Here is a 24,310-nt window from a genome sequence, read left to right as displayed (position 1 = left end):
ACTATTCATGCCCTTATTAGGCTCAGTGTCACTGACAGAAAGCTCAGCGCTCAAATTCATGAGCAACAGAAACAGCACAACAGCTGGAAATGTTTACAGCTTTATTTTAAGGGTGTTTAAATATCTTAAAGGAGGCATCATCAATTTTGAAGTTCCCAAGAACATGACCTTACATGCATTAAAATAACCCATATCTAATACTACTGCCTTAAGCATTTTGTTAATAATGGCAGTATCTATGAATATGCCTGAATATGCAAATTAGAAAATGCCCACATTTCCTCCTATTTTCCTAAATAGCACAAAAATATTAGCAAACTTAGTTCACCTGATGGGGGTCACAGTGGCTTAGTGTTTAGCACGTTCGCCTCACACCTCTAGGGTTGGGGGTTCGATTCCCGCCTCCGCCTTTTGTGTGTGGAGTTTGCATGTTCTCCCCGTGCCTCGGGGGTTTCCTCCGGGTACTCCGGTTTCCTCCCCCGGTCCAAAGACATGCATGGTAGGTTGATTGGCATCTCTGGAAAAATTGTCCGTAGTGTGTGATTGCGTGAGTGAATGAGTGTGTGTGTGTGTGCCCTGTGATGGGTTGGCACTCCGTCCAGGGTGTATCCTGCCTTGATGCCCGATGACGCCTGAGATAGGCACAGGCTCCCCGTGACCCGAGGTAGTTCGGATAAGCGGTAGAAAATGAGTGAGTGAATGAGTTCACCTGATGACGACACATATCAAATGACCTGATTCATGTGCAACATGCCTCTAAATGAACAATATAAATATCTCAAATAAATATATTCTTGGTTAATTTATTCTTAATTTTTTTATTAAAAATTACAAGTTTTATATTTAAATGTCCTTGTTGCATTCTGAGAGTTGCCACTGAATTCTGTATAATGACAATAAAGTATTTTATCTTGTTATCTTATCTTTATTATAAGACAATTAAGATAAACGAAAAACACCCATCTTTTATTATTGTGCATCAAATAGTAAACGAGAATGAATTGCAAGTAGGAACAAATAGAAGTCGTGAACAGGAAACTAAAAAAAATTAGTTTGGATTCGTCACAAATAATTTGTGAGTCTAGCACGTCTGGTTCATTTTCACACAACTGTAGTTCATGAACGCATAAACTGCATGACATAATGAACAAAGTATTAGGGCTATAATGAGCACAGAAATGACTTTGGCCTGTTAGTTCCTCAGGATCTCTTGGTTACACAATTCCACTGGACTACAAGTTGTGGTGGAAATGACATTATTTACATTCGCATTATTTACTGTTGAGTGTCACTCGAATGAGGAGTCTGTTTCCTCTCAAGGTTTCTACCTCATGAATAGATGTTAACTTAAAATATTGATTTTCTTCCTATGCTTCTGTAAAGCTGCTTTGAGACAATGTAAATTGTTAAAAACGCTATACAAATAAATTGAATTGAATTAAAAATAAACAATGACAGACACACCCACTAGCGATCGGTATTCTGACCTTTATCAGTGAATCAGATCTCTTGATTCACTCGAATCGACTCTTCCGGCTCTAAAACCCCAGCTTCTCTAAACCCGTACGGTTTGCATTATTTTGATCAGTGAAAACACTATTTCAGATAAATGAACATAAATTCTGTATGGGTAAATTCATTCTGTTTATTTTTTTTTTAACCGCCAGCTAAATTCTGCATCCTGTTTGCCTTTTTGAAAAAAATAATACTGTATATATAATAGACTAAACATACAATGAGGCAAAAGTGTAATTCGGTGTAACTGCCATAGGCTCCTGAGAGGTTTCGATTAAAAATGTATGCATGACATCCCAGCAGGGGCCAGTTTACCGCCGAGCGGCGTGTACGTTTAAAGCGTTCACACTGTGCCGTGGTACAGAGTGATGCATGCTAATGAAAGGGCAGAGGCGTGTTTTTGAAGAAAGCTTTCGGGTATAAACTGCAGGTGCTTGAATAAGGAAGAAGGTCTAGTTTAACAATGTGGAGAAACCACAACAACAACTTCTGACAATTGAGTGAGCAAACGGTTCATGCAGATTTTCAACCGTTGTTTTTTTTTGCTTTTTTTTTAATCCCAAAACACACCAAAACCTTTCATCAACGTTTCTTGGTAAGATCATGTTAATGGGTATAATCTAGAAATCCCTAAAGACTGCTTTTAATGGAGTCCTGACAAAGACACTCTGCCCCCAAGTTCTTAATTGCGGCTGTAAAAGACTGAGGAAGCACTGAGGGATCACGGGAAGTCTTATAATCAATAAATTACAACCATCAGAGACTTTAAACTGGATTTACAGCACAGTTGTACAATAAAATATTCTGCAGAATCCACAACATGAGCATAATGTCGTCGCTGCAACAATCTATTGTGCGATGCTTGAGTAAACAGTTAGAATTAGATGCTAATGTTTAGGATTAACACATACACAGGTTAAGCACTTTGTACTGTACAGCTGTGTGTACTGTTTCTCTAACAAGCCACAGCTGATCCTCGTTTCTACCGAGTTAAAAGTGTTTGCATTTGCACAGAACAAGTCAGGCCAGTTTGGTAGCACGAGCCCTGAGGGACAGGGAGGAGGCTCAGGTTCGCTCAAAAACCAAACATTACACAGACCTCTCAAACACGGCCTCGTCGATGAGACAGTACCGTGAGCAGGGCTTGAATAAAGAATGCTTCTAAATGCTCTTCTTATTATCCTTTGAGTCTGAGATATAGTACAATATAATACAAACAGTACAAGCATTTTCATCATTTGACACATTTCCAGCAATAAATGTGAACGGATGACGAGGAAACACCTCAAAGTTGGTGAGATCTGAAGCATTTGAAAGCTCCGGTACGTCGTCTGTCAACACGTCCGATCTGAGATACAGTAGGTTGCGAATATGTTTTCAGCTTGAGTCATTTTCACAGTTTGGTGGTGCCTCTTTCAGTGCCATATTAATTACAGACTAACGTTTTTCCCCTAGAATACACCTAAAAAAAAGTGTTTATTGTCTGACATAAGCCAGGCTGTGCATTATGGGTGTTACAATTTGAAATAAACTAGCTTGTGAAAAGCATTTGAAAAACATACAGGAGTAAAAATAAAAATAAAATTGATTCTGGATTTATTTGTACTGTCTTGTACAGTCAACCAGTATGTAAATCTCCACTTATATATGTCTATGAAATGATTCTGACTTCTCTGTTCTGGCAACAAGGTGGTGAACTGAACCTCCTTCCCATCGATGTCCGAACAACCAAGTCACTGTCTGCCTTCTAATGACGTCTAAAGCCCTACCTCTTCCTTAACCTCTTAAACTAGCACTTAAAAACTTTTTTTTTAATGTTTGTGCATTTCTTGCAGTATTTCCTTCCAAAAGAGTTTATACACTGATGGTACTCAGTCTGTGACCTATCGAACCGGTTAGCATTATGTTTTCATTGACGGAGACTTTAAAAGTACTTGGTTTGCCCTCGATAAGGACGTCTGCCAAATGCTGTAAATGTCTGAGGTCTGAGACCACTATGAGTTTTAATGTCCCCTTTTTTACAGCTTTAATGAGAGCGTACAATCGAGCCGACATGGACTCTGAACGTTTGCGCTAAAACATTATAATCTATTTTCGATCAAATCATCTGCTTTAAAAGAAGTGATTAGGTGTGATTAGTGAACATGATCAATATCAAAAATTGGCTTACATTTAAGCAGTAAACTAGAATTGTGGCAATTGTAGTTTGAATTTGAAGTTTTCTCTTTGTTTTAAATGCTTAAAAATGGTCTTCCATTGACCCCCACTGTAAATAGGTACACCTCGGGATCATTTAGTGTCACCATTCCTCCGACCGAGGGGAGAAAACCAGAGAATCCATAGATAACCCAGACAGACAAGGAGAGAACATGCAAAACTCAACACAGACAGTAACAAGAGCACAAGACTGAACCAGAGACCCTGGAGCTGTGAGGTTGCAACACTATCCGCAACACCCCCATACAGTGGTATTTACCAAAAAAAACGTCTTTATAAGCCTACAGTTCAGACTGTGCTGGTCCACACTGGGAGCATGCTACATGTTGTGAAGGTGACTAAATCAACACCAACACATAAGAACCAACACAGCAGCTCCCAGATCACTGTGCTTCACACAACTCAGCCTAGAATTGGCAGAGCACTTAAAAACATTCCCCAGGACAACAAGAAAAGAACAGATGAAAAAAGCAAAAGCGTTGATGCTGAGGAGGGATGGATAGAGGTTAAAAGCCTCCCAGCTTTCCCTGAATCTGCTGACTCACTGCAATCACACTGAGAGCTGCAGCTCACCACAACATCCTGGCTCTTACAGTACACCATCTCATTTCCTTTCAATCACCATGCCTGGATCTGCAGTTCCCGACTGGGATGTTTGACAAACAATATTGTTATCATTATGGACACCACTTGATTTCATCCTTGATATCAAGTACCCAACAAAAAGGAGGGCTGTGTACGCTGTGTAGGAAGACACTTTATACAGCATTTGCATGCTTTCAAATAAAAAGAACGCATTTAGACTCTGAAGATGAGTGGTCTAAGTGCCGAGCCCTGAGGGACACCTCGTGTAACAAATATCAAATCAAATTTGTGTTTGTTGATGAGGCACACTAATGTGGTTTCCTCCTCTGTAATGATAAATCATTAAGTAAAGAATAGAGCACTTAAGGGTACAGGGTCCTGTTATAGGAAAATATATCAGCAGTGGTTTGGTGTGATAAAGCAAATCACGTTGCTCGCTTTTTTCTCTCTCATGAAGTTAGTAAGAGAAAAAATTAAAAAATCACAAAGAATAAAGTCCTCTGTTCTGAAGAATCTTATCTTGAAAATGCTTAAAGTTACAGCTTTAACTCTCACTTTGACAGTCAGGAACATTTACATTTACAGCATTTGGCAGATGTCCTTACTGAGTGACTTACATTTTTATCTTATTTCATACAATTGAGCAACTGAGGGTTAAGGGCCTTGCTCAGGGGCCCAGCAATTTCAGCTTACTGGACGTGGGATTCGATCTTGCAACCTTCCAATTGGTAATCCAACACTTTAAACACAAAGGATACCAAATCCTTTTAAAACAAGACAAACTAGCAACAACATGTACAGGTTTCTGAATGAAAGCTTTCAGAGGCTTAATATTATTATTATTATTATTATTATTATTATTATTATTATTATTATTGTTATTATTATTATTATTATAAAGAGGCAGACAAACCTGGGAAAAAATTACAAAAATATAAACCAGTAAGTCAAAACAAACAAATGGCAAATTAAAAGTAAACAAGTGTTACAAACTAAGACGTGTGTGTAGCACTGAATAGCTGGGGATAAGTCGAGTGGGCGTGGCTAATAGTGAGGGGAAAAGAAAAGAAGAAGATCGGTTAAGTGATGGCTCCTTCCGGAGAATTTTAGCAAATCATAGATTACACACGTTTATCACACGTACAAATCCCTCTGTATGTTGTTACTAAAAACCGCTAACATATCAGCACAACATGTGCATTTATATAAAAAGTCAGAACTGCTGTTATAGAAAAGCAGACAAGGACCAAAGGCAAGGCAAGGGCCAGCGACTGCGCCTGGGAGAACGAAAGCAGCCAAAACACTGCAGAAGGGTCAGCCAAGGGGACACATTGAGTCATGCTAGAAAATGGCTTTGTTTAGAGACAAAGTGCAAGATGAAGAGCTTCATCTTCTCTGTGTCCTCTACCCATGTATCATGAATATAACAGGCTAGATAAAGACTTTGATAATTGACTTCCCTTGTAGGTTTCCATTAACTAACCAGGTCTTTAAAAATGTCAAGCTAATTGCTTTTGGCACTTATTTGTCATTGAAGAATGTTGTTTTTACATTTGATCATTTTAATAACGGATGTGTGCAGAGGTTTGTGGGTCCACAAAATCCACTGGAGATGCAGTACGGTGAATAGATCTGTATTAACGCTGATGATGTCACTAAAGCGCCGCTGCTCATTACCACCTACTCAACCCTCTTAAAATTACCATGGCAACAGAGTAGCCCCCATGTCCCATAATCAGCAGTGCTTGTTCTAGGGCTGACTTCACACCGACGGCAGGCCGGGATGAGCTTCGAAAGGAATTAGCGTGAATCGCGTGCGTTAGTATCTTAAAAAGCATTAAAGTCGCTGAAGGAATCCGTTCTTGAAAGGAAATGCAGATTCGCTCATCAGACGGCTGCAGGAGGGCCTTAAGACATAATTCTAACCTCGAGAAATTGATGTAACTACTTATCGTAATCGCAACGAGTCCCTGACGTCCCATTCCACGCCGTACAGAGCAAAGAGAGCCGTAATACACTAGTAATTATAGTGTATTTTTGAGTCGGTTACAAAAACCAGAACAATATTAAAAAATTCAATCTCTCATAAAAAAGCCTCAGTCAGGGCCACGTTTACTGATGCACAAAGGCAAGGCCACATGGTCTCTCCATCTCTTTATCCCCTATTCTTTGTGAGGATGGATTTTATTCTCTGTGATGATGTCTACACTGGACATGACCGCATTTGCCCTTTGGCTAGAAAAAACAGAAAGCTTGGGAACATTCCACACAGAGTGAGCGAGACCACCGGCTTTAGACGCCACACACACACACACGCACACACACATACACACACACACACACACACACACTCACACAATCCTTCTCCCTCTCATTCACCAACATTACAGAAGCAGGACAACAAGCCCCAAAAGGCATTCAGGTAATGATCCTAACATTTGCAGACCTCTAATTCGCTCTAATGTGCAAACAAGCGATGAGAATTTAAAAGCGGCCGCGATGGAACTGGCGCTTCTCGAAAAAGTGCTCTGACTCGTTTCTCACTGGCTCACAAATACCGCAAACTGCTGCCTCATGGATTTGAGTTGCAAATAAAAGCTGTGTTGCAAATCGAGCCGCAGGTCTCACACACACACACACACACTCACACACTCACACACACACCCACAAATGTCAGCTGTTGCCACACCTCCCACACCTTCAACACACACTGATTGTTTCAGTGTTCTGGGACAGAACGGGTTTTAACATGTTCTAATCAATCAAGAGGACCTGTAAGATTAGGGTTAGCCAGCACTGATAGCACTGAGTGTGTTTTTTTTTTCATTTCTGGAAAAGAAAAACACTCCTTGAGAAATCTGTCTTTAAAAAAGAATTTTATTTAAATCCATTACACCACTGTCTAAAAATAACAACAATGCAGTGTGTTGCATAAGTATTCACCCCCTGACTTTCTTGGACAGCTTCCACTAGGCAAGCCATATAAATATAAAAATATAAATAATGGATCTAATGTCACTTTGCAGGATTTTCGTGATATAGAAGTCATAGACGTTTTATATATATATATATATATATATATATATATATATATATATATATATATATATATATATATATATATATACACATACATACACACTCACCGGCCACTTTATTAGGTACACCTTACTAGTACCGGTGTGGTCTTCTGCTGCTGTTGCCCACCCGCGTCAAGGTTCGACGTGTTGTGTGTTCAGAGATGCTCTTCTGCATACCTCGGTTGTAACGAGTGGTTATTTGAGTTACTGTTGCCTTTCTATCAGCTCGAATCAGTCTGGCCATTCTCCTCTGACCTCTGGCATCAACAAGGCATTTGCGCCCACAGAACTGCCGCTCACTGGATATTTTCTCTTTTTCGGACCATTCTCTGTAAACCCTAGAGATGGTTGTGTGTGAAAATCCCAGTAGATCAGCAGTTTCTGAAATACTCAGACCAGCCCGTCTGGCACCAACAACCATGCCACGTTCAAGGTCACTTAAATCACCTTTCTTCCCCATTCTGACGCTCGGTTTGAACTGCAGCAGATCGTCTTGACCATGTCTACATGCCTAAATGCATTGAGTTGCTGCCATGTGATTGGCTGATTAGAAATTTGCGTTAACGAGCAGTTGGACAGGCGTACCTAATAAAGTGGCCGGTGAGTGTGTGTATATATATATACAGTATATATATATAATAGTGATATATAATGATATATAAAAAGCACCAATGATTGAAAATGTTTATGGACACAATGGAGGTGAATAAAGGAGGTAAATGTAAGGAAGTAGAGCTACAATCCGAGCTGCTCAGCTTTTCAAATCAAATAAATGGGAGAAACCTACAAAGGAAAGCAGATATTAAAATGAATTAAAAGTCCATGTGAATGTATTTGCCCAAATCCAAGCATGGCCAAAAGCGATAAGAGACAAACCGGACCCAAGAAATGATTAACAACTAACTAAATAGGGACGGCTGATGAATAATTAAATGAACAAATACGCGTGTAAGCGCCGTCCGCTTTCCTCACACAATAGCATTTATTTTGGTGGGGAAAGACAAAAGAAAAGTGACGTAAACCTTTCGTGGGAAAAACATTGCCATAGTTGTGGTTGCTTTCACACAAAACTGAGAAGAAGAGAAAAAAATACAGCATGAGGTCTAAAAAAAGACAGGACACCAGAACTTCCAAGTGTGTGTGTCTACAGTATGTGTGTGTGTGTGTGTGTAGGTGTGTGTGTCTGAACGCGTCCCAGCAGGCTGTGAGAATATTGAAACATGCATGACTGGAGGTTCTGGCTTGGTGATGTTCTTCTGCAGCTAAAATATGTTCCATTATATGTTTGTTAAAACTGGGAATGAGAGTCAACACCCTGTTCGTTTAAACCTGATGTACTGCTTTCTAGTGCGAACATGGACCTGAGATATCCTCCCTCCTCCTTCCTCCTTCGTCCTTCCTCCCTCCAGGTGTTTGTTAAAGCGTTACACTTGGATCGAGCGTGTGTGTTGGTGTGTGTGGGTGTGTTGGTGTGTGGCGCTACAGTGATGTAAACACTGGAGTCATTTACACGACGAGGCTTGGCTCCCTTCCCCCTCTAAGGCAGTAAATATCTTTGAGCCAAGTCACATGACTTAAGACAGTTGCTGCATGCCAAATTACATTCTACTCACTACGCACTTACACTATGCACTGTGTACTCAAGCATCTAGTGTATTTATGTCAAAAAGGTCGTATCATCTTGAACATTTTTTTTTTAAAAACTAGAAATATATGATGGGGCACGGTGGCTTAGTGGTTAGCACGTTCGCCTCACACCTCCAGGGTTGGGGGTTCGATTCCCGCCTCCGCCTTGTGTGTGTGGAGTTTGCATGTTCTCCCCGTGCCTCGGGGGTTTCCTCCGGGTACTCCGGTTTCCTCCCCCGGTCCAAAGACATTCATGGTAGGTTGATTGGCATCTCTGGAAAATTGTCCGTAGTGTGTGAGTGAATGAGAGTGTGTGTGTGCCCTGCGATGGGTTGGCACTCCGTCCAGGGTGTATCCTGCCTTGATGCCCGATGACGCCTGAGATAGGCACAGGCTCCCCGTGACCCGAGGTAGTTCGGATAAGCGGTAGAAGATGAGTGAGTGAGTGAGAGAAAAAAATGCCCAATCCCTTCATGAGGTTTCCCAAATCAGTGACAATTGACATCCAACGTGTGTAACATGACAACGCTACAGTAGCTTTAGCATATGAATATGATGCTTTTTTTTAAATGTTGAAAATGAAAACACAGAATGAACATAATGATTAAGACGCATGTAAGACCCCTCGTCCACCGGAGCGTCGTCAGCCAGCTTGACAAGGTCTTGAGGTGCACTTCTTTTTCTTCTTGTTAAACTTTTCAGTGTGAACACATAACTATAATCTATTTATACAACAACTACATGGTGTAGAATTGAGCATGAGATGAAATTTGGGATGCTCTATGTTTGAATTTTGTCTGCGGAATTTGACAATTAGGGCAACATCTGTGAGCCAATCAAGTGAATCTGTGAGCTCAGGGATGTGGAAGAAGGCAGAGTGCAGTTTCTTCCATTATTGTAGCTTTAGTTGTGTGACAGAGAAAAGCTGACTGGTGAAAATTGGTGAATGGCAGTTAATTTTTCGTGATCAGCTGTATGACTGTATAGGCAGTAACTTCAAACAGTTAGCATTACATATTAACAGCTTAGCATTACATATTAGTAGGCTGCCTTCGTACAACAGGATGCTAGTTATTGCTAGCTATTTAGTGACGTGACATACGGCTAAGTACAGTGACCCATACTCAGAATTTGTTCTCTGTGTTTAACCTATCCAAAGTGCACACACACAGCAGTGAACACACACACCATGAGCAGTGGGCAGCCATTTATGCTGCGGCGCCCGGGAGCAGTTGGGGGGGTTCAGTGCCTTGCTCAAGGGCACCTCAGTCGTGGCCGGCCCGAGACTCGAACCCCCAACCTTAAGGTTAGGAATCAGACTCTCTAACCATTAGGCCATGACTTCCCCCCATTAGGCCACGACTTCCCCCATTAGACCACGACTTCCACCCATCAGGCCACAACGTCCCCCCATCAGGCCATGACGTCCTCCCATCAGGCCACGACTTCCCCCCATCAGGCCACGATGTCCCCCCATCAGGCCACGACTTCCCCCCATCAGGCCACGACTTTCCCCCCATCAGGCCACAACTTCCCCCAATCAGGCCACGATGTCCCCCCATCAGGCCACGACTTCCCCCCATCAGGCCACGACTTCGCCCCATTAGGCCATGACTTTCCCCCCATCAGGCCACGACTTTCCCCCATCAGGCCACGACTTTCCCCCCCATCAGGCCACGACTTCCCCCCATCAGGCCACGACTTCCCCCCATTAGGCCACGACTTCCCCCCATTAGGCCACGACTTTCCCCCCATCAGGCCACGACTTTCCCCCCATCAGGCCACGACTTTCCCCCCATCAGGCCACGACTTTCCCCCCATTAGGCCATGACTTCCCCCCATTAGGCCACGACGTCCCCCATGAGGCCACGACTTCCCCCCATTAGGCCACGACTTCCCCCATTAGGCCACGACTTTCCCCCCATCAGGCCACGACTTTCCCCCCATCAGGCCACAACTTCGCCCCATCAGGCCACGATGTCCCCCCATCAGGCCACGACTTCGCCCCATTAGGCCACGACTTTCCCCCCATCAGGCCACGACTTCCCCCCGTTAGGCCACGACTTTCCCCCCATCAGGCCACGACTTTCCCCCATCAGGCCACGACTTTCCCCCCATCAGGCCACGACTTCCCCCCATTAGGCCACGACTTCCCCCCATTAGGCCACGACTTCCCTCCATTAGGCCACGACTTTCCCCCCACCAGGCCAGCACTTTCCCCCCATCAGGCCACGACTTCCCCCCATTAGGCCACGACTTCCCCCATTAGGCCACGACTTCCCCCCATTAGGCCACGACTTTCCCCCATCAGGCCACGACTTTCCCCCCATCAGGCCATGACTTTCCCCCCATCAGGCCACGACTTTCCCCCCATCAGGCCACGACTTTCCCCCCATCAGGCCACGATGTCCCCACATCAGGCCACGATGTCCCCACATCAGGCCACGACATCCCCCCATCAGGCCACGACTTCCCCTTTAACCAGCATAAACATCTTTTAACAAAGGTTTCAGCCCTCTTATGGTCAGTGATCCTATGATTTGGTCAGTATGTTGGTCGATAAGCCAAAGATTGTGTTACCCCTATTGCATGATGTTAAATCAGATAAATGTGGTGGTATTTAATGTATCAATCCATGTGAGATGTACTTATAAAGCTTTCATGTCTCTAGATCTGTTGTGGCCTAACAGCTGGACTGAGAGACGTTTTCCAGCTGGTGAGAAAAAAACGAATCAATTCTCCGCTGGCGGGGATCGGATCTCTGAATAGTCTTACGTCAGCTTCGTCTGCGTTCGTCTGCAAGACGCGAGATGAAAGATGGAAAGATCAAAAAGCGGTGATGAGGAATTCAGCACCCACTGACCCGCAGCCTCAGGTCTTGTTTAAACTAATTCAGATTATAATAAAATACATGACTATTTTTCTTCTAACCACTCAGACAGAGCTCTCAGACAGGACAGGCTATATGGAAATCGTTGTGTCTCATCCTGTGACTGGCTCCTGATGGTCATGTGATCGTGAACAGATGTTCATACGAGCGTGTTTGTTGGTGCATTCTGTTTGAAGAATACTATCCATTCTGTTGTATTTGCATGAAAAAGAGGCAGTATTCCTAGAGAGCTGTACCACATGGCCTCACACACAGACACACACATACACACACACTCCTGAAGCTCGGCGAGAAATAAAAAGAGGAGAATCAAAAAAAGTCTCAATGCTGTGACTACACCTACTCATTCATGCAATTATCCAATCAGCCAATCAGATGGCAGCAGCTCCATGCATAAAATCATGCAGATAACAGTCCAGCAAACATCAGAACTGGAAAAATGTGCTCACATTTGTTATTAAATCACATTTGTTATTAAATCACATTTGTTATTAGCTTGTCAGTGCCAGAAAGGCTCATTTGATCTGAATCGAGCTGAAAAGAATCTCAGAACGCACAACATATCAAACATAGAGTCTGAGGCGCTACAAGAAAAAGTAGAAGACCACATCAAGTTCAAGGCAAAAAAAATAAATAAATAAATCTGAGAATTTGAGCTTGAGTTTGATTGACAAATTTTCCCTGGTCTTTTTTCACATTTTCAACACATTAAATATTCCTTACTCTTCCTGTTTTAGGCCAAGCTGCCACTGTTGGGCCCTTAAGCTCCAGGGGTCCTGTTTCATGTCTGACCCTGTGCTCTGACCCCAAGCTCCAAAGTTGGGATATGTGAACAAAGAACTTCACAGTGCTGTAATGTAGATGTGACAAAAAATAAAGGCTTCTATCTGGTGCATGGCTAAACCCAAACAAAGCCTTTCAGATGGGGCTTTTTACTCGATTATGTCCAAATATTGGCATATTTTATTTTCAATAGGACACAACATGTGACATATTTCCACACACAGGCTTTACTGCTGCAAAAATATTACCATGTCACGTAATCCTTTTACTCCAGTAGCGATTTGTGAGTGTTTTTTTTTTTTTTGCATGTAAATGAGAATAAGCTTTCAACAACAAAGCTACAGCAATACGACGGTGATCAAAGCTACAGGATGTAAATGAGAAATCTTTTTTTTTCCCCCGAACACGTCTTCAGCCTCACCATGAGCTGAGAAACGCAAAGCACGGAGGTTAAATATCGCAGAAACTGTCTGCTTTTTTTTTTTTTTCCAGTTTACTGGTGAATTAGTGAACACCTGTTTTGCTTTGCACCCTTCTGTAAACTTCACTACACCCGTATCGCTCCTTATCGCGGTGCAGCATGCAGAACAAAAACAAGCTGATAATCGACTGCATGCTGAATTGTGCAGAACATTTCTCAAGGCAGGTCCCGCAGAGTGGAAACTCTGTCTAACGCCTTCCAGAACCTTCCTTCATTACAAACTAGAAATAATAATAATAAAAAAAACACTAAACTTCATTAACTACTTTTGTTTGGCAAAGACTTTTGACAAATCTTACTGTTTCTGAGGGTTTTTTTTATTCGTCTGTGTTCGCCGTGTAAAATCCCACCTTACTACCACAGTAATTCCTCAGCTGCTACAGAGTTTGTGACTTTATTCATCAGCGTGGAAGACTTTAACTAAAAAAAAAAAAAGAAATATCATCAGATGAAAATGAAAAGAAAGAAGGAATATAAATACAGACAAATCACTGTCGGCTAGCTAGCAAGTTTAAAAATAGGAATGAATTCTTCTTACATATCACATATCTTACTTACCTCTGGTTCTAATCAGTAACAATCTATTTATGATCGCTGACTTTTACATCAATGCATCGATCCGAATCTGACGGTTAAACCGGTGATAGAAATCTGGTAGCTGATTCCAGCCCAGGAAGCAGGGTTTGGTGGAATACTGCATGAAACTGATTATTCATTCATTCATCTTCTACCGCTTATCCGAACTACCTCGGGTCACGGGGAGCCTGGGCCTATCTCAGGCGTCATCGGGCATCAAGGCAGGATACACCCTGGAAGGAGTGCCAACCCATCGCAGGGCACACACACACACTCATTCAGTCACGCAATCACACACAATTTTCCAGAAATGCCAATCAACCTACCATGCATGTCTTTGGACCAGGGGAGGAAACCGGAGTACCCGGAGGAAACCCCCGAAGCACGGGGAGAACATGCAAACTCCACACACACAAGGCGGAGGCGGGAATCGAACCCCGACCCTGGAGGTGTGAGGCGAACGTGCTAACCACTAAGCCACCGTGCCCCCATGAAACTGATTATAATCCTTTTTGGAAACTACGAACTCCTTATCCAGAGCCGAATACGCGGGTTTTAATTATCGTGCGCGATACAGAATTGTTAGAAGGAACCCAGAAGAAATTTTCTTCACCCTGTTACGCCTGCGTAATTACATAAGAGAGAGAAGGAGGATCTGGTAGAAGAGTCCCAATCATCTCATGTATCTACATCTACCAGAAGTGAAGCTGATAGCAGACCTCTGATGTAATTAGGAACTGATCCTTATCTTTTTTTTATTTTATCTACAATATCAGTGCCCGAGCTCTAAATACGGGAACAGGTATCGATCCCGTAGTGACATCCTCTTAGTAACCAGGACGATTGTCTCCGTCGCCGAGTTACAAGACACGCGAGACGTGATTGATGCCTCCGTGTTTACCTGCAAGATCCATGTGTGTGCTTTATCATACATTATCGTGCCTCAGCTGCTGAGTCAGTAATATTTCTGCCCATGCCATAATCTAATAATTACAATGAGATTAACTCCATTAAATTTACATCTAGGGTGTTTTCTTCAGAATCAAGTAAAGTTCTACATGATCTGAATTGATTGGATCAGAACACAGCATCTAATGATGAGTTAAAATCAGATAAGATCGATACACCTCGAATTATATTCCATCGCGCAACCTCAGTAGTCCCATTACTACCGTTTTCATCCGAATTAACACAACATTGTGTTGATTTACATGTGTGAGAAATGTGACAAAACTATCACATCACAATGCAATACATTCTGAGTTAATGTCCATAAAAAACAGCGTTACTTAGTGACAAAAAAAGGGATAACGGGTTCTGTGAGAAACAAAAAAATGCTGTTTTTAAAAGAAATAATATATAAATTAAAAAAAGGATCCAATCTCAAACCAGCTGAAATAAATTTGTAATTATTTTTGATTAAAAATTCATCCTTTTTTCCCCCGTAAACTGTATTGTGACATCATTGTTATCATATATATATGGTAATGACACACACACATATATACACACATATATACACACACATATATATATACATATATACACACATATATACACACACATATACACACACATATACACATATATATAGCTATATCACAATACCCAATACCTGCCATAACTCAGAAAAGTGTATTGTGAAATCATTTATCATGATATCGAGCGTATGTCTCAAATCGCCCAGCCTTTCCCTAAGGTCTAATTACGTAAGGTCCAATGTTTTGGTTTTGTTTTGTTTTAAGATAAACTGTACTGTATATATGCTCCCAAGGCGAGACATACTCTAGTACTGTAGTACAGTTAGTACACGAAGAAGAAGAAGAAGAAGAAGAAGAAGAAGAAGAAAAAGAAGAGGAAGAAGAAGAAGAAAAACAACAACAACAACAACAAGAAAATCCTCCTAGTAATCTGTTGATTTTATAAAATCATGCACAAGCCTTTTAGATGTTTCACTGTTACTGCATTACATAAGTAGCTTCTGTATTACTACAGCAAGTCAGTGTGCTGGATATTATCACAAGGCAACAGTGTGATCAACACAGGCTCTGTAAACACACACGTCAGGGTTTAACAGCTCCAACAACAACAACAACAACAACAACAAACAAAAACCATCCCTGTTGTCATTTCAGTCCATAACTGCATTTCTACTAGTTTCACTAGTGTTTGTTAGGTGTTGTGTTCTGTATGCATTATGTACATAGTGTATTGTAGCCTCCATTCGGGCTGAAGATGCGACATGCAAACATACCGACATCCAAAACATGACATAATATTCAAATAGGCGACTTCCATGACAACGATCGGGATTTTAAAGTAGACAACCGAACACACGTAATAACATCAACAAAGGAGCGGCGATTATTCGTAACGCTGATGCTAGTGTTAGTATTTATTTACCTACCTGATATCACGCGCACCTCCGGGCGCGGAGCGTGAACACGGCAGACCGGATAAGTGTTGCGCGTGAGAGAGACGCTGCGGTGGTAAAGAACGCGCGCGCGCTTACCGAGCCCGCGAGCACCGGAGGAGGAGCAGATCACCGAGAGAGAGAGAGAGAGAGAGAGAGAGAGAGAGAGAGAGGAGGGTCTAGTGTAGGAGGGATGAGGCGTTTCTATCCGCGTGCCTCTGCGCATCATCGATTTTCCGTCCTGTTTTTGCGCGTGCAATCAGAATACAGCGACCGACCGGCGCAATCTTCCAATCGATCACAACCCAAGACGACGAATATCTCGATTATGGTAACTGACTTCCAGAAACACACAGCTCTCCTAATGCACTCCGTAATCCCGCGGAACCTGTAGCGTGTTTTAGCGTCATGTGTGAAACCACAGAAGTCTACAGAGCAAATGATGAACAATCAGATGCTCTTAACACAACAGGATGACTGAGCCTTCTAAACAACTAGGTGCAGATTAGCAGCCTGAAAAAGAAGCGGATGGTCAGTTTGCCTCTGCCATGAGGTTATAAGTGCTTTCACACGCTGATTACTCAAGTGTTCACTCAGGACACCTTCTGAATCATGATGCAATTGTGTGTGGAACATTTGTGCACGCAGGTTGGCCAATCGGTGGATGATAAGTTCACACATTTGCTGTACCAAATTGTTTTGGATGTCATAGTGCAGGAACACCTGCGAACCGGAGGCTGGCTTCAGATACAAGCCGGCAGATACAGCCATAATAACATAATACCAATTTCCCCTGCGTCAATGAAGAAGAAACTGAGAGAGAAAGTGGGTCTCTTTACAGATTAAATACAGTCCAGAAGTGCAGAGATAATATAAAAGGGGATCAATGAGGGAAAACAACAAAGGCTACAAACACTAGGGACATGGAAGACACAAAACAACAACAAACCCAAGGCAGCAAACCAAAGACAAGGAACAAGAGACACAACAAGAAACAACAGGCACAAGACAACAGGATTAAATAGGGGAGGAAATCATGGAAACTCAAGGAACAGGTGTGCAAAGGCGGAACGGAATAATGATAGGGTGGGGCTAACACACGTGAACACAAAACAAAAGACACACGGTACAAGGAGGCAGGAGGTGCATGGCGGCGTAGCCAGAGGGAGCCGAGCAACACCCACAGCCGAGCAGAAGGGCCGGGGAGCCAAGCAATGTCCACAGCCGTGCAGAAGGGCTGGGGAGCCGAGCGACACCCACAGCCGAGCAGAAGGGCCGGGGAGCTGAGCAATGTCCACAGCCGAGCAGAAGGGCTGGGGGGCCGAGCGACACCCACAGCCGAGCAGAAGGGCTGGGGGGCCGAGCAATGTCCACAGCTGAGCAAAAGGACCGAGTGACGTCCACAGCTGAGCAGAAGGGCCAGGGAGCCAAGCAATGTCCACAGCCAAGCAGACGAGCAGAAGGGCCAAGCAACGTCCACAGCCAAGCAAAAGGGACAAGCAACGACCCCAGCTAAGCTTTCCCGAGAGGGAGGGAAAAAAAACATGCTGCAAAAGGCCAGTACCGTGCCACCCCCACCACAGGAGCACAAAAAAGTTAAAAATAAAATAAAACTGAAAAAAGGCAAAAGATACAGACCTGCAACATCCCCCATGGGCAAGAAGTGAGGCAGCATCCTCAGTTTTAACAGATAAAATACAGACCCAAGTGCAGAAATAGCATTAAAGGGGTTTAATGAGGGAAAACATCAAAGGCTACAAACACTAGGAACATGGAAAACACAAAACATCGAAACAGAAAACAACATCAAACCCAAGACAGCAAACCAAAGACAAGGTACAAGAGACAAGGATTAAATATGGGAGAAAATCATGGGCCACGTTCACACTGCAGGTAAAAGTGGCCCAAATCTGATTTTTTTGGGGTCAAGTGAGCAGGTCAGACTTCTTCAGGAGTAGTGTGAACACTCATATCTAGCCCAGATCTGATTTTTTTCAAATCAGATTCAGACCACTTCCATATGTGGTCCTGAATCAGACCCAAATCTGATTTTTTCCAATGTGGCCGCAGTGTGAACAACCAAGGCGGATTTGATGCGACTTTTATGTCAATCTACATCGACATTCGTCACAATTACACACCGGCGAGTTCGCACACAAACGTGACTACGCCTACAAAATGGATCAAATAATCAAAAGTTGCCCTCGACATCCGAAAATTTTCAAAACACTGCGTCTCTGTGCTGCCATTACACAAACATTTAGAAAGGAAAGCGAAAATGTTTACTTCCTCCATAACCTCGCTAACTTTAGCGTAACGGCGTGCTGCGTGTGACGTCAATGTTATTGTTCGTTTGCGCATGCGGGTCAGTTCGAAACAGCAAACAGTTCACACTGGTATCTGATATAGGCCACATTTTAAAAGGTAATGTGAACAGCCAAACAAAAAAATCAGATCTGAGCAAAATATCCGAATTGAGCATTAAGTCTTGCAGTGTGAACACAGCTATAAAAACACAAGGAACAGGTGTGAAGAGGCAGGAAGGGTGGGGCTAACACAGGTGAACACAAAACAAAAACAAAGGCACATGGTACAAAACACACAAAAACTGCCAGAATGTCCCCCTAGTGTCCAGGCAGGGAATAGTCCCAGCCAATCTTGTTGCCTGAACACGATCAGCACATTTGGTGGAAAAAATTGAGAATTGTTGAAGAAAAAAGGCCCCTGAGCCAGATGTGGATCACAGATGGATTGGTCTCGTTTTATAGAGGTTAAGACATAATAATGGCATCTTCTAGACCCCAAAGGATACACCAGATTTACAGAGAAATGGCCATGGGTAGAAATTAGTCTATGAACTTGATTTGAACTCTTCTCTGGATTGGAAAGCTGTGTTCTGAATGGAAGAAGGCTTTCACATGCTCAAACCTATGAATACAAATAAGCTTGAATAAAAATGCTCTCCATAAACTAAAGCTTCTACAAGTGTTTCCAATCTTGTTTGATGATACATGAAGAGGCTGAGGACTGGAAATCTACAGTCCCACATAGTCTCCAGTCTCTGTACCATGAAGTCACCAGAAGGCATTTCTATCCTTCTTTCGGTTGCTGTAGTAATAACGTTTATCAGCATGTGGCGCGACTGGCATTCCAAATTGGTTTTCTTGCCGCTGAAATGAATCATTCTGGAGTGAGATTTGGTGTTTGGAAATAAAATTCAGCAGAGTATATCTGCATCATATCAAATGAGATGCAGAACAAGCACACTGTTTGCTTCTTTTCCACAAATTACACAAAGCCTGCTCTACTGTCTTCACTCCAACTGGTAGCCGCTGCACCAAATTGCTCCATATTTGCATAAAATTAATTAATTCATTCATTCATTCATTTTCTACCGATTATCAGAACTATCTCGGGTCACGGGGTGCCTGTGCCTATCTCAGACGTCATCGGGCATCAAGGCAGGATACACCCTGGACGGAGTGCCAACCCATCACAGGGCACACACACACACTCTCATTCACTCACACAATCACACACTACGGACAATTTTCCAGAGATGCCAATCAACCTACCATGCATGTCTTTGGACCGGGGGAGGAAACCGGAGTACACGGAGGAAACCCCCGAGGCAAGGGGAGAACATGCAAACTCCACACACACAAGGCGGAGGCGGGAATCGAACCCCCAACCCTGGAGGTGTGAGGCGAACGTGATAACCTAGCATTATTCTCAGCTGGGGTGCCAATATTTTTGGAAACATAAAAAAACAATATTTAACACTTTAAACTCAAACTATTACACACTGCATGTGTTCTTGATTTGAACAATAATAATAATAACAACAACAACAATAATAATAATAATAATAATAATAATAATAATAATAATAATAATAATATGCTCAGTTTCACAAAGTGCCAATGAACATTGTCTCAAAGCAGCTTTACGGAAAATAAGTAATCTAGTAAGAAGTATAAAGAAGTTTAATATTATACAAAGATTAATATTAGACTTATATTTAAATGTGTTTTTAATGAGCAAGACTGAGGTGACTGAGGTGACTGTGGTGAGGAAAAACTTCCTTAGATTTAAGAGGAAGAAACCTTGAGAGGAACCAGACTCAAAAGGGAACTTCATCCTCATTTGGGTGACACTGAAGGGTGTGATTATAAACTGTTATAAACACCAGAGAGTGTTATTATAAATAATGTCCTTTCTGCAGTCAGATACAGTCTGACAATTATGTTTTTATTAAGAGGTTGTTGTCCTCAAAGACCACATGGAGTTGCATCTTCTCTTTAAATGCCCAAAATCTTCATGAAGCGGAATCCAACTGGACCTGGTACATCTATAGATTCCTCAGGATCCTCACAGGGTTGCCTCTTCTCACTGAAGGTCTGATATCTTCATGAAGCAGAACATAACTGGAGTTGGTACGATCTCTGGATGCCTCGGCATGGGTAGAAAAAGAGAAGCAAGCGAAGGGGAATTAGCGTAGCTATTCATCATTTGTGTCTGATCAGTTTTTCCATTTCTCAGACGTGTCTCGGCAGCTTGTCCTTTGTGCAAACAAACTCGAGTGCCTGTGTCTAGCAGTTTGTCCTCCATGCGTCACTGTGTGTTTACCTACTGTACAGATGAGCCTACAGTGGAAAAGTACAGCGAGAACCGACGACATCCAGCCAAGACACTGAATTACGGAAGAAAATTTGTTCTTTACAAGAGATTATATACCGCGAGCGTCCTGATAAACTAAAGTCCTGCTTGTAATCTAAACAAATTCGTACGTGCTTATGTTTGTATAACAATATAATGTATGTATAATAGAGATTACAAGACAAACAGGTTGTATACCGCAAGCGTCCTGATAAACTAAAGTCCTGCTTGTAGTCTAAATAAATTCGTACGTGCTTATGTTTGTATAATAATATAATGTATGTATAATAGAGGAGCTCTGATTTCTTGTAGATGTACAAAATACCCCAATATGGACAAACATCAGCTGGTTATATCAATCAAAATGGCAGGAAATGTTCTTCTAAACATCTGGTTGGAAATGTTAGTGAATTTTTTCACTTAATTCACGTCAGTGCAACACTTTCGAATGTTTATATATATATATTATAGAGTACTGTAAATTCTCATTTTTATGAACTTTGGTTGTGGAGGATTTGCAAACTTTAGAGTAAAATTAAACAGATTAAAATGTAACACAAATTGTTATGTATAATAGCTGATCCTTTAAATTTAAAGGTTTTTTGTAAGGGTGTACGATTTATGAGAACGGTCTTCAGTCTCAATGCTTTCTAAGAATACGTTTTCCCACCACAAGACACTCATAACGACAGACGGCTTGGCACTTTCCATTTTCTGTTTACGTGATTTTTTTTTATTTTTTTTTACAATGCTATAAAACATATTTTTATCTTTTTATAGTTGCATTTAATGTGAAATATCTAAGAAGAAGTGACATTTTTCTTCACATATCACAACTTTGGAGGTTGGGGTCAGATCACAGGGCAGAACAGAGCAAACCCAGGTTAAGGGTCTTGCTCAATCGCCCAACAGTGGCAGTGCTTTATCAATGCTGGGGCTTGAACCCTGATCCACTGGTCAACAACCCAGAGCCACTTCACCATCACTGGAAGAGAAAGAGTAAGAGAACTTTAAAAAGAAAACTTTTATGTGCAAGATATCATAGAATAGAAGCCTTTATTTTCTCACATATACATTACAGTACAGTGAAAATCTTTCTTGACGTATTCCAACGTTGGAGGTTTGGGTCAGAGCACAGGTTCAGCCATGATACAGCACCACTGGAGCAGAAAAAGATAAGAGCACTGATCAAGGGCCCAACAGTGGCAGCTAGGCAATGTCTGGTCTCGAACCCCGATCATCAACACAGAGCATTAACCACTTGAGCCACCATTGCACCAAATATTTATATATGTATATATATACTCACATATATATTCATAATACCTTTGTCAAAATCTGGACTTCATTGGGTGAAACCTTCAAATGGAATGTAAAGGATATGAAGATTTAATTAATGAGGTGCTCAAATGAGTCAAAATGTCAGTAACAGCTGCAATTTAAAATATTGGACTCCAGAAGGTCAGAGTTACTGTACCAACTTGACTTTAGGCTTTGTAGCTGTAGCTGTATATGAACATACACACACACACACACACACACACACACACACACATACACACGCACACACACACATATACACACGCATACACACACACACACACACACACATACACACATACACACATACACACACACACTCACACACACACACACACACACACATAAGCAGACAAAGACTGTCTCTATTCCCATAGGAGCACCTAATACACACTCAACAGCTCATTATCTAAGCCCCAGGTACTAATGTGTGCTTTCTTTAATGTGGGAAAGTGCTGACCAAATACATGTCTGTGTTTTTCTCTCTCCCTCTCTCTCTCTCTCACACACACACACACACACACACACAGAGCAGTGCAAGTGATAAATGGATAAATATTACCAGTGTGGAAGAGACCCCTGAAGTTTATCAGCAGTAACTCGTTCTGTCAGAAGTGTTTGATTCCTCTTGCCCTTCGGTACGTATAAACCAGGTCCGATTCTCTAATCCAGACCCCATGAGAGGTCACAGAGGTCAGGTTTTTTGGAGGAGCAGAAAACAGACACAGCTTGAGCTGCATAAAGATCGATGCTCATCAAATCACAGAAGAAGAGCTTCAGCATCACAATCACGTCATCGCTGCCATCTAAACCAAAGTGAAAGGTGCTGGATGTTAGATTTCACCTTCTCTCGCCGTCTCGGGTATAAAAACATAATCAAATTATTAAGTTGTGTGAGAATATATTGCTGTATCTGATTTAATATTGTGTTCACACATACGCTGATTTTGTCACTTCAAGTCTGCAGTATCGGTACTATGAAGTTTTCAGTACTCTACTGGTTGCCATAGTAATAATGTTTCTCAGTGGACGGAGCAACTAGCATTCCAAATCTGTTGACTTGCCTCTAAAATGACACATTAAACATTCATGGAAGGAGATTCACGAGATGAAGGGATGCTCTTTCTCCTGTCAATCACAGCCATGCCAGCCAATCAACAGCATCTGTGATCTGACGTATTTGGAAGAGGGCAGACAGACAGACAGACAGACAGACAGACATACAGACAGACAGACAGACAGGCAGACAGACAGACAGACAGACAGACAGGCAGACAGACAGACAGACAGGCAGGAAGACAGACAGGCAGACAGACAGGCAGGAAGACAGACAGACAGGCAGGAAGACAGACAGACAGATAGACAGACAGGCAGGCAGGCAGGCAGACATACAGACAGACAGTCAGACAGGCAGACAGACAGACAGACAGACAGGCAGGCAGACAGACAGACAGACAGGCAGACAGACAGACAGACAGACAGACAGACAGACAGACAGACAGGCAGACAGACAGACAGACAGACAGACAGACTGGCAGACAGACAGGCAGACAGACAGACAGACAGACAGACAGACAGGCAGACATACAGACAGACAGACAGACAGGCAGGCAGACAGACAGACAGACAGACAGACAGACAGGCAGACAGACAGACAGACAGACAGAACGCTTTATTCTGTGTGTTTTGCCTCCCTGTGACAAAGCATGAGCAACAGTCTGAAATAATGCTCGTGACTGCCTTCACATGTCTTACTTACTGGTAGCTGCTACGTGATTGGCTGGTGGATGGAAATCGGCAAAACCAAATCAGGCAGAAATTCTGCTGAGCTCATGTCCGACATACGCTTGTGTCTGAAGTTCACTCCAGCTCAGTTTCAGCTCAGCAGCTCCACCTGTGAATTCCTATTTCAGGATTGTCAGATGACTCAGCGGCTCCAGAACTTCATAAAAAAGAGGACTTTTTGTCTCCCCGTCTCAGTATTATTAATGTACGTAGCTTTGAGACACTGAGGTTGAACTCAGTGCTACCATTTTGCACTGTTCTCACTTCAGCATCTTGGACTTGATCCTTCAACTTATCTGTAATGAATGACGTGCGGATCAGCGTAAACAGACAGCTTGTCTCTGGGGGTTTTTTTTCGTTTGGGTGCAGTGCAGCATGAA

At 42.4% G+C, this 24,310-nt stretch overlaps 1 protein-coding gene and 1 long non-coding RNA gene across 7 annotated transcripts in view; both read right to left on the bottom strand.

The window, feature by feature from the left end:
* Positions 1-16,318, bottom strand: part of LOC132837755 (band 4.1-like protein 1) — a 101,708-nt gene extending 85,390 nt beyond the window's left edge. For 5 of the 6 annotated variants that reach the window (XM_060857581.1, XM_060857584.1, XM_060857583.1 and 2 more), the window contains exon 1: positions 16,157-16,310. The gene's annotated coding sequence lies outside the window, so the exon portion shown is untranslated. Of the gene's footprint in view, positions 1-16,156 lie in introns of all 6 variants that reach the window. The other variant, XM_060857582.1, reaches the window with a different exon arrangement.
* Positions 16,319-21,681: 5,363 nt separating this feature from the next.
* LOC132838459 (uncharacterized) lies at positions 21,682-22,942 on the bottom strand. The gene is made up of 3 exons (XR_009647639.1): positions 22,708-22,942; positions 22,152-22,184; positions 21,682-21,985 (listed from the first exon to the last, which is right to left on the bottom strand). It is a non-coding gene; the product is annotated as an uncharacterized LOC132838459 (long non-coding RNA).
* Between the last annotated feature and the right edge of the window lie 1,368 nt (positions 22,943-24,310).

Source organism: Tachysurus vachellii, chromosome 22, assembly GCF_030014155.1.
Source record: "Tachysurus vachellii isolate PV-2020 chromosome 22, HZAU_Pvac_v1, whole genome shotgun sequence".
In the NCBI taxonomy this organism is placed as follows: Eukaryota; Metazoa; Chordata; class Actinopteri; order Siluriformes; family Bagridae; genus Tachysurus; species Tachysurus vachellii.
This window is presented reverse-complemented; position numbering and strand designations above follow the sequence as displayed.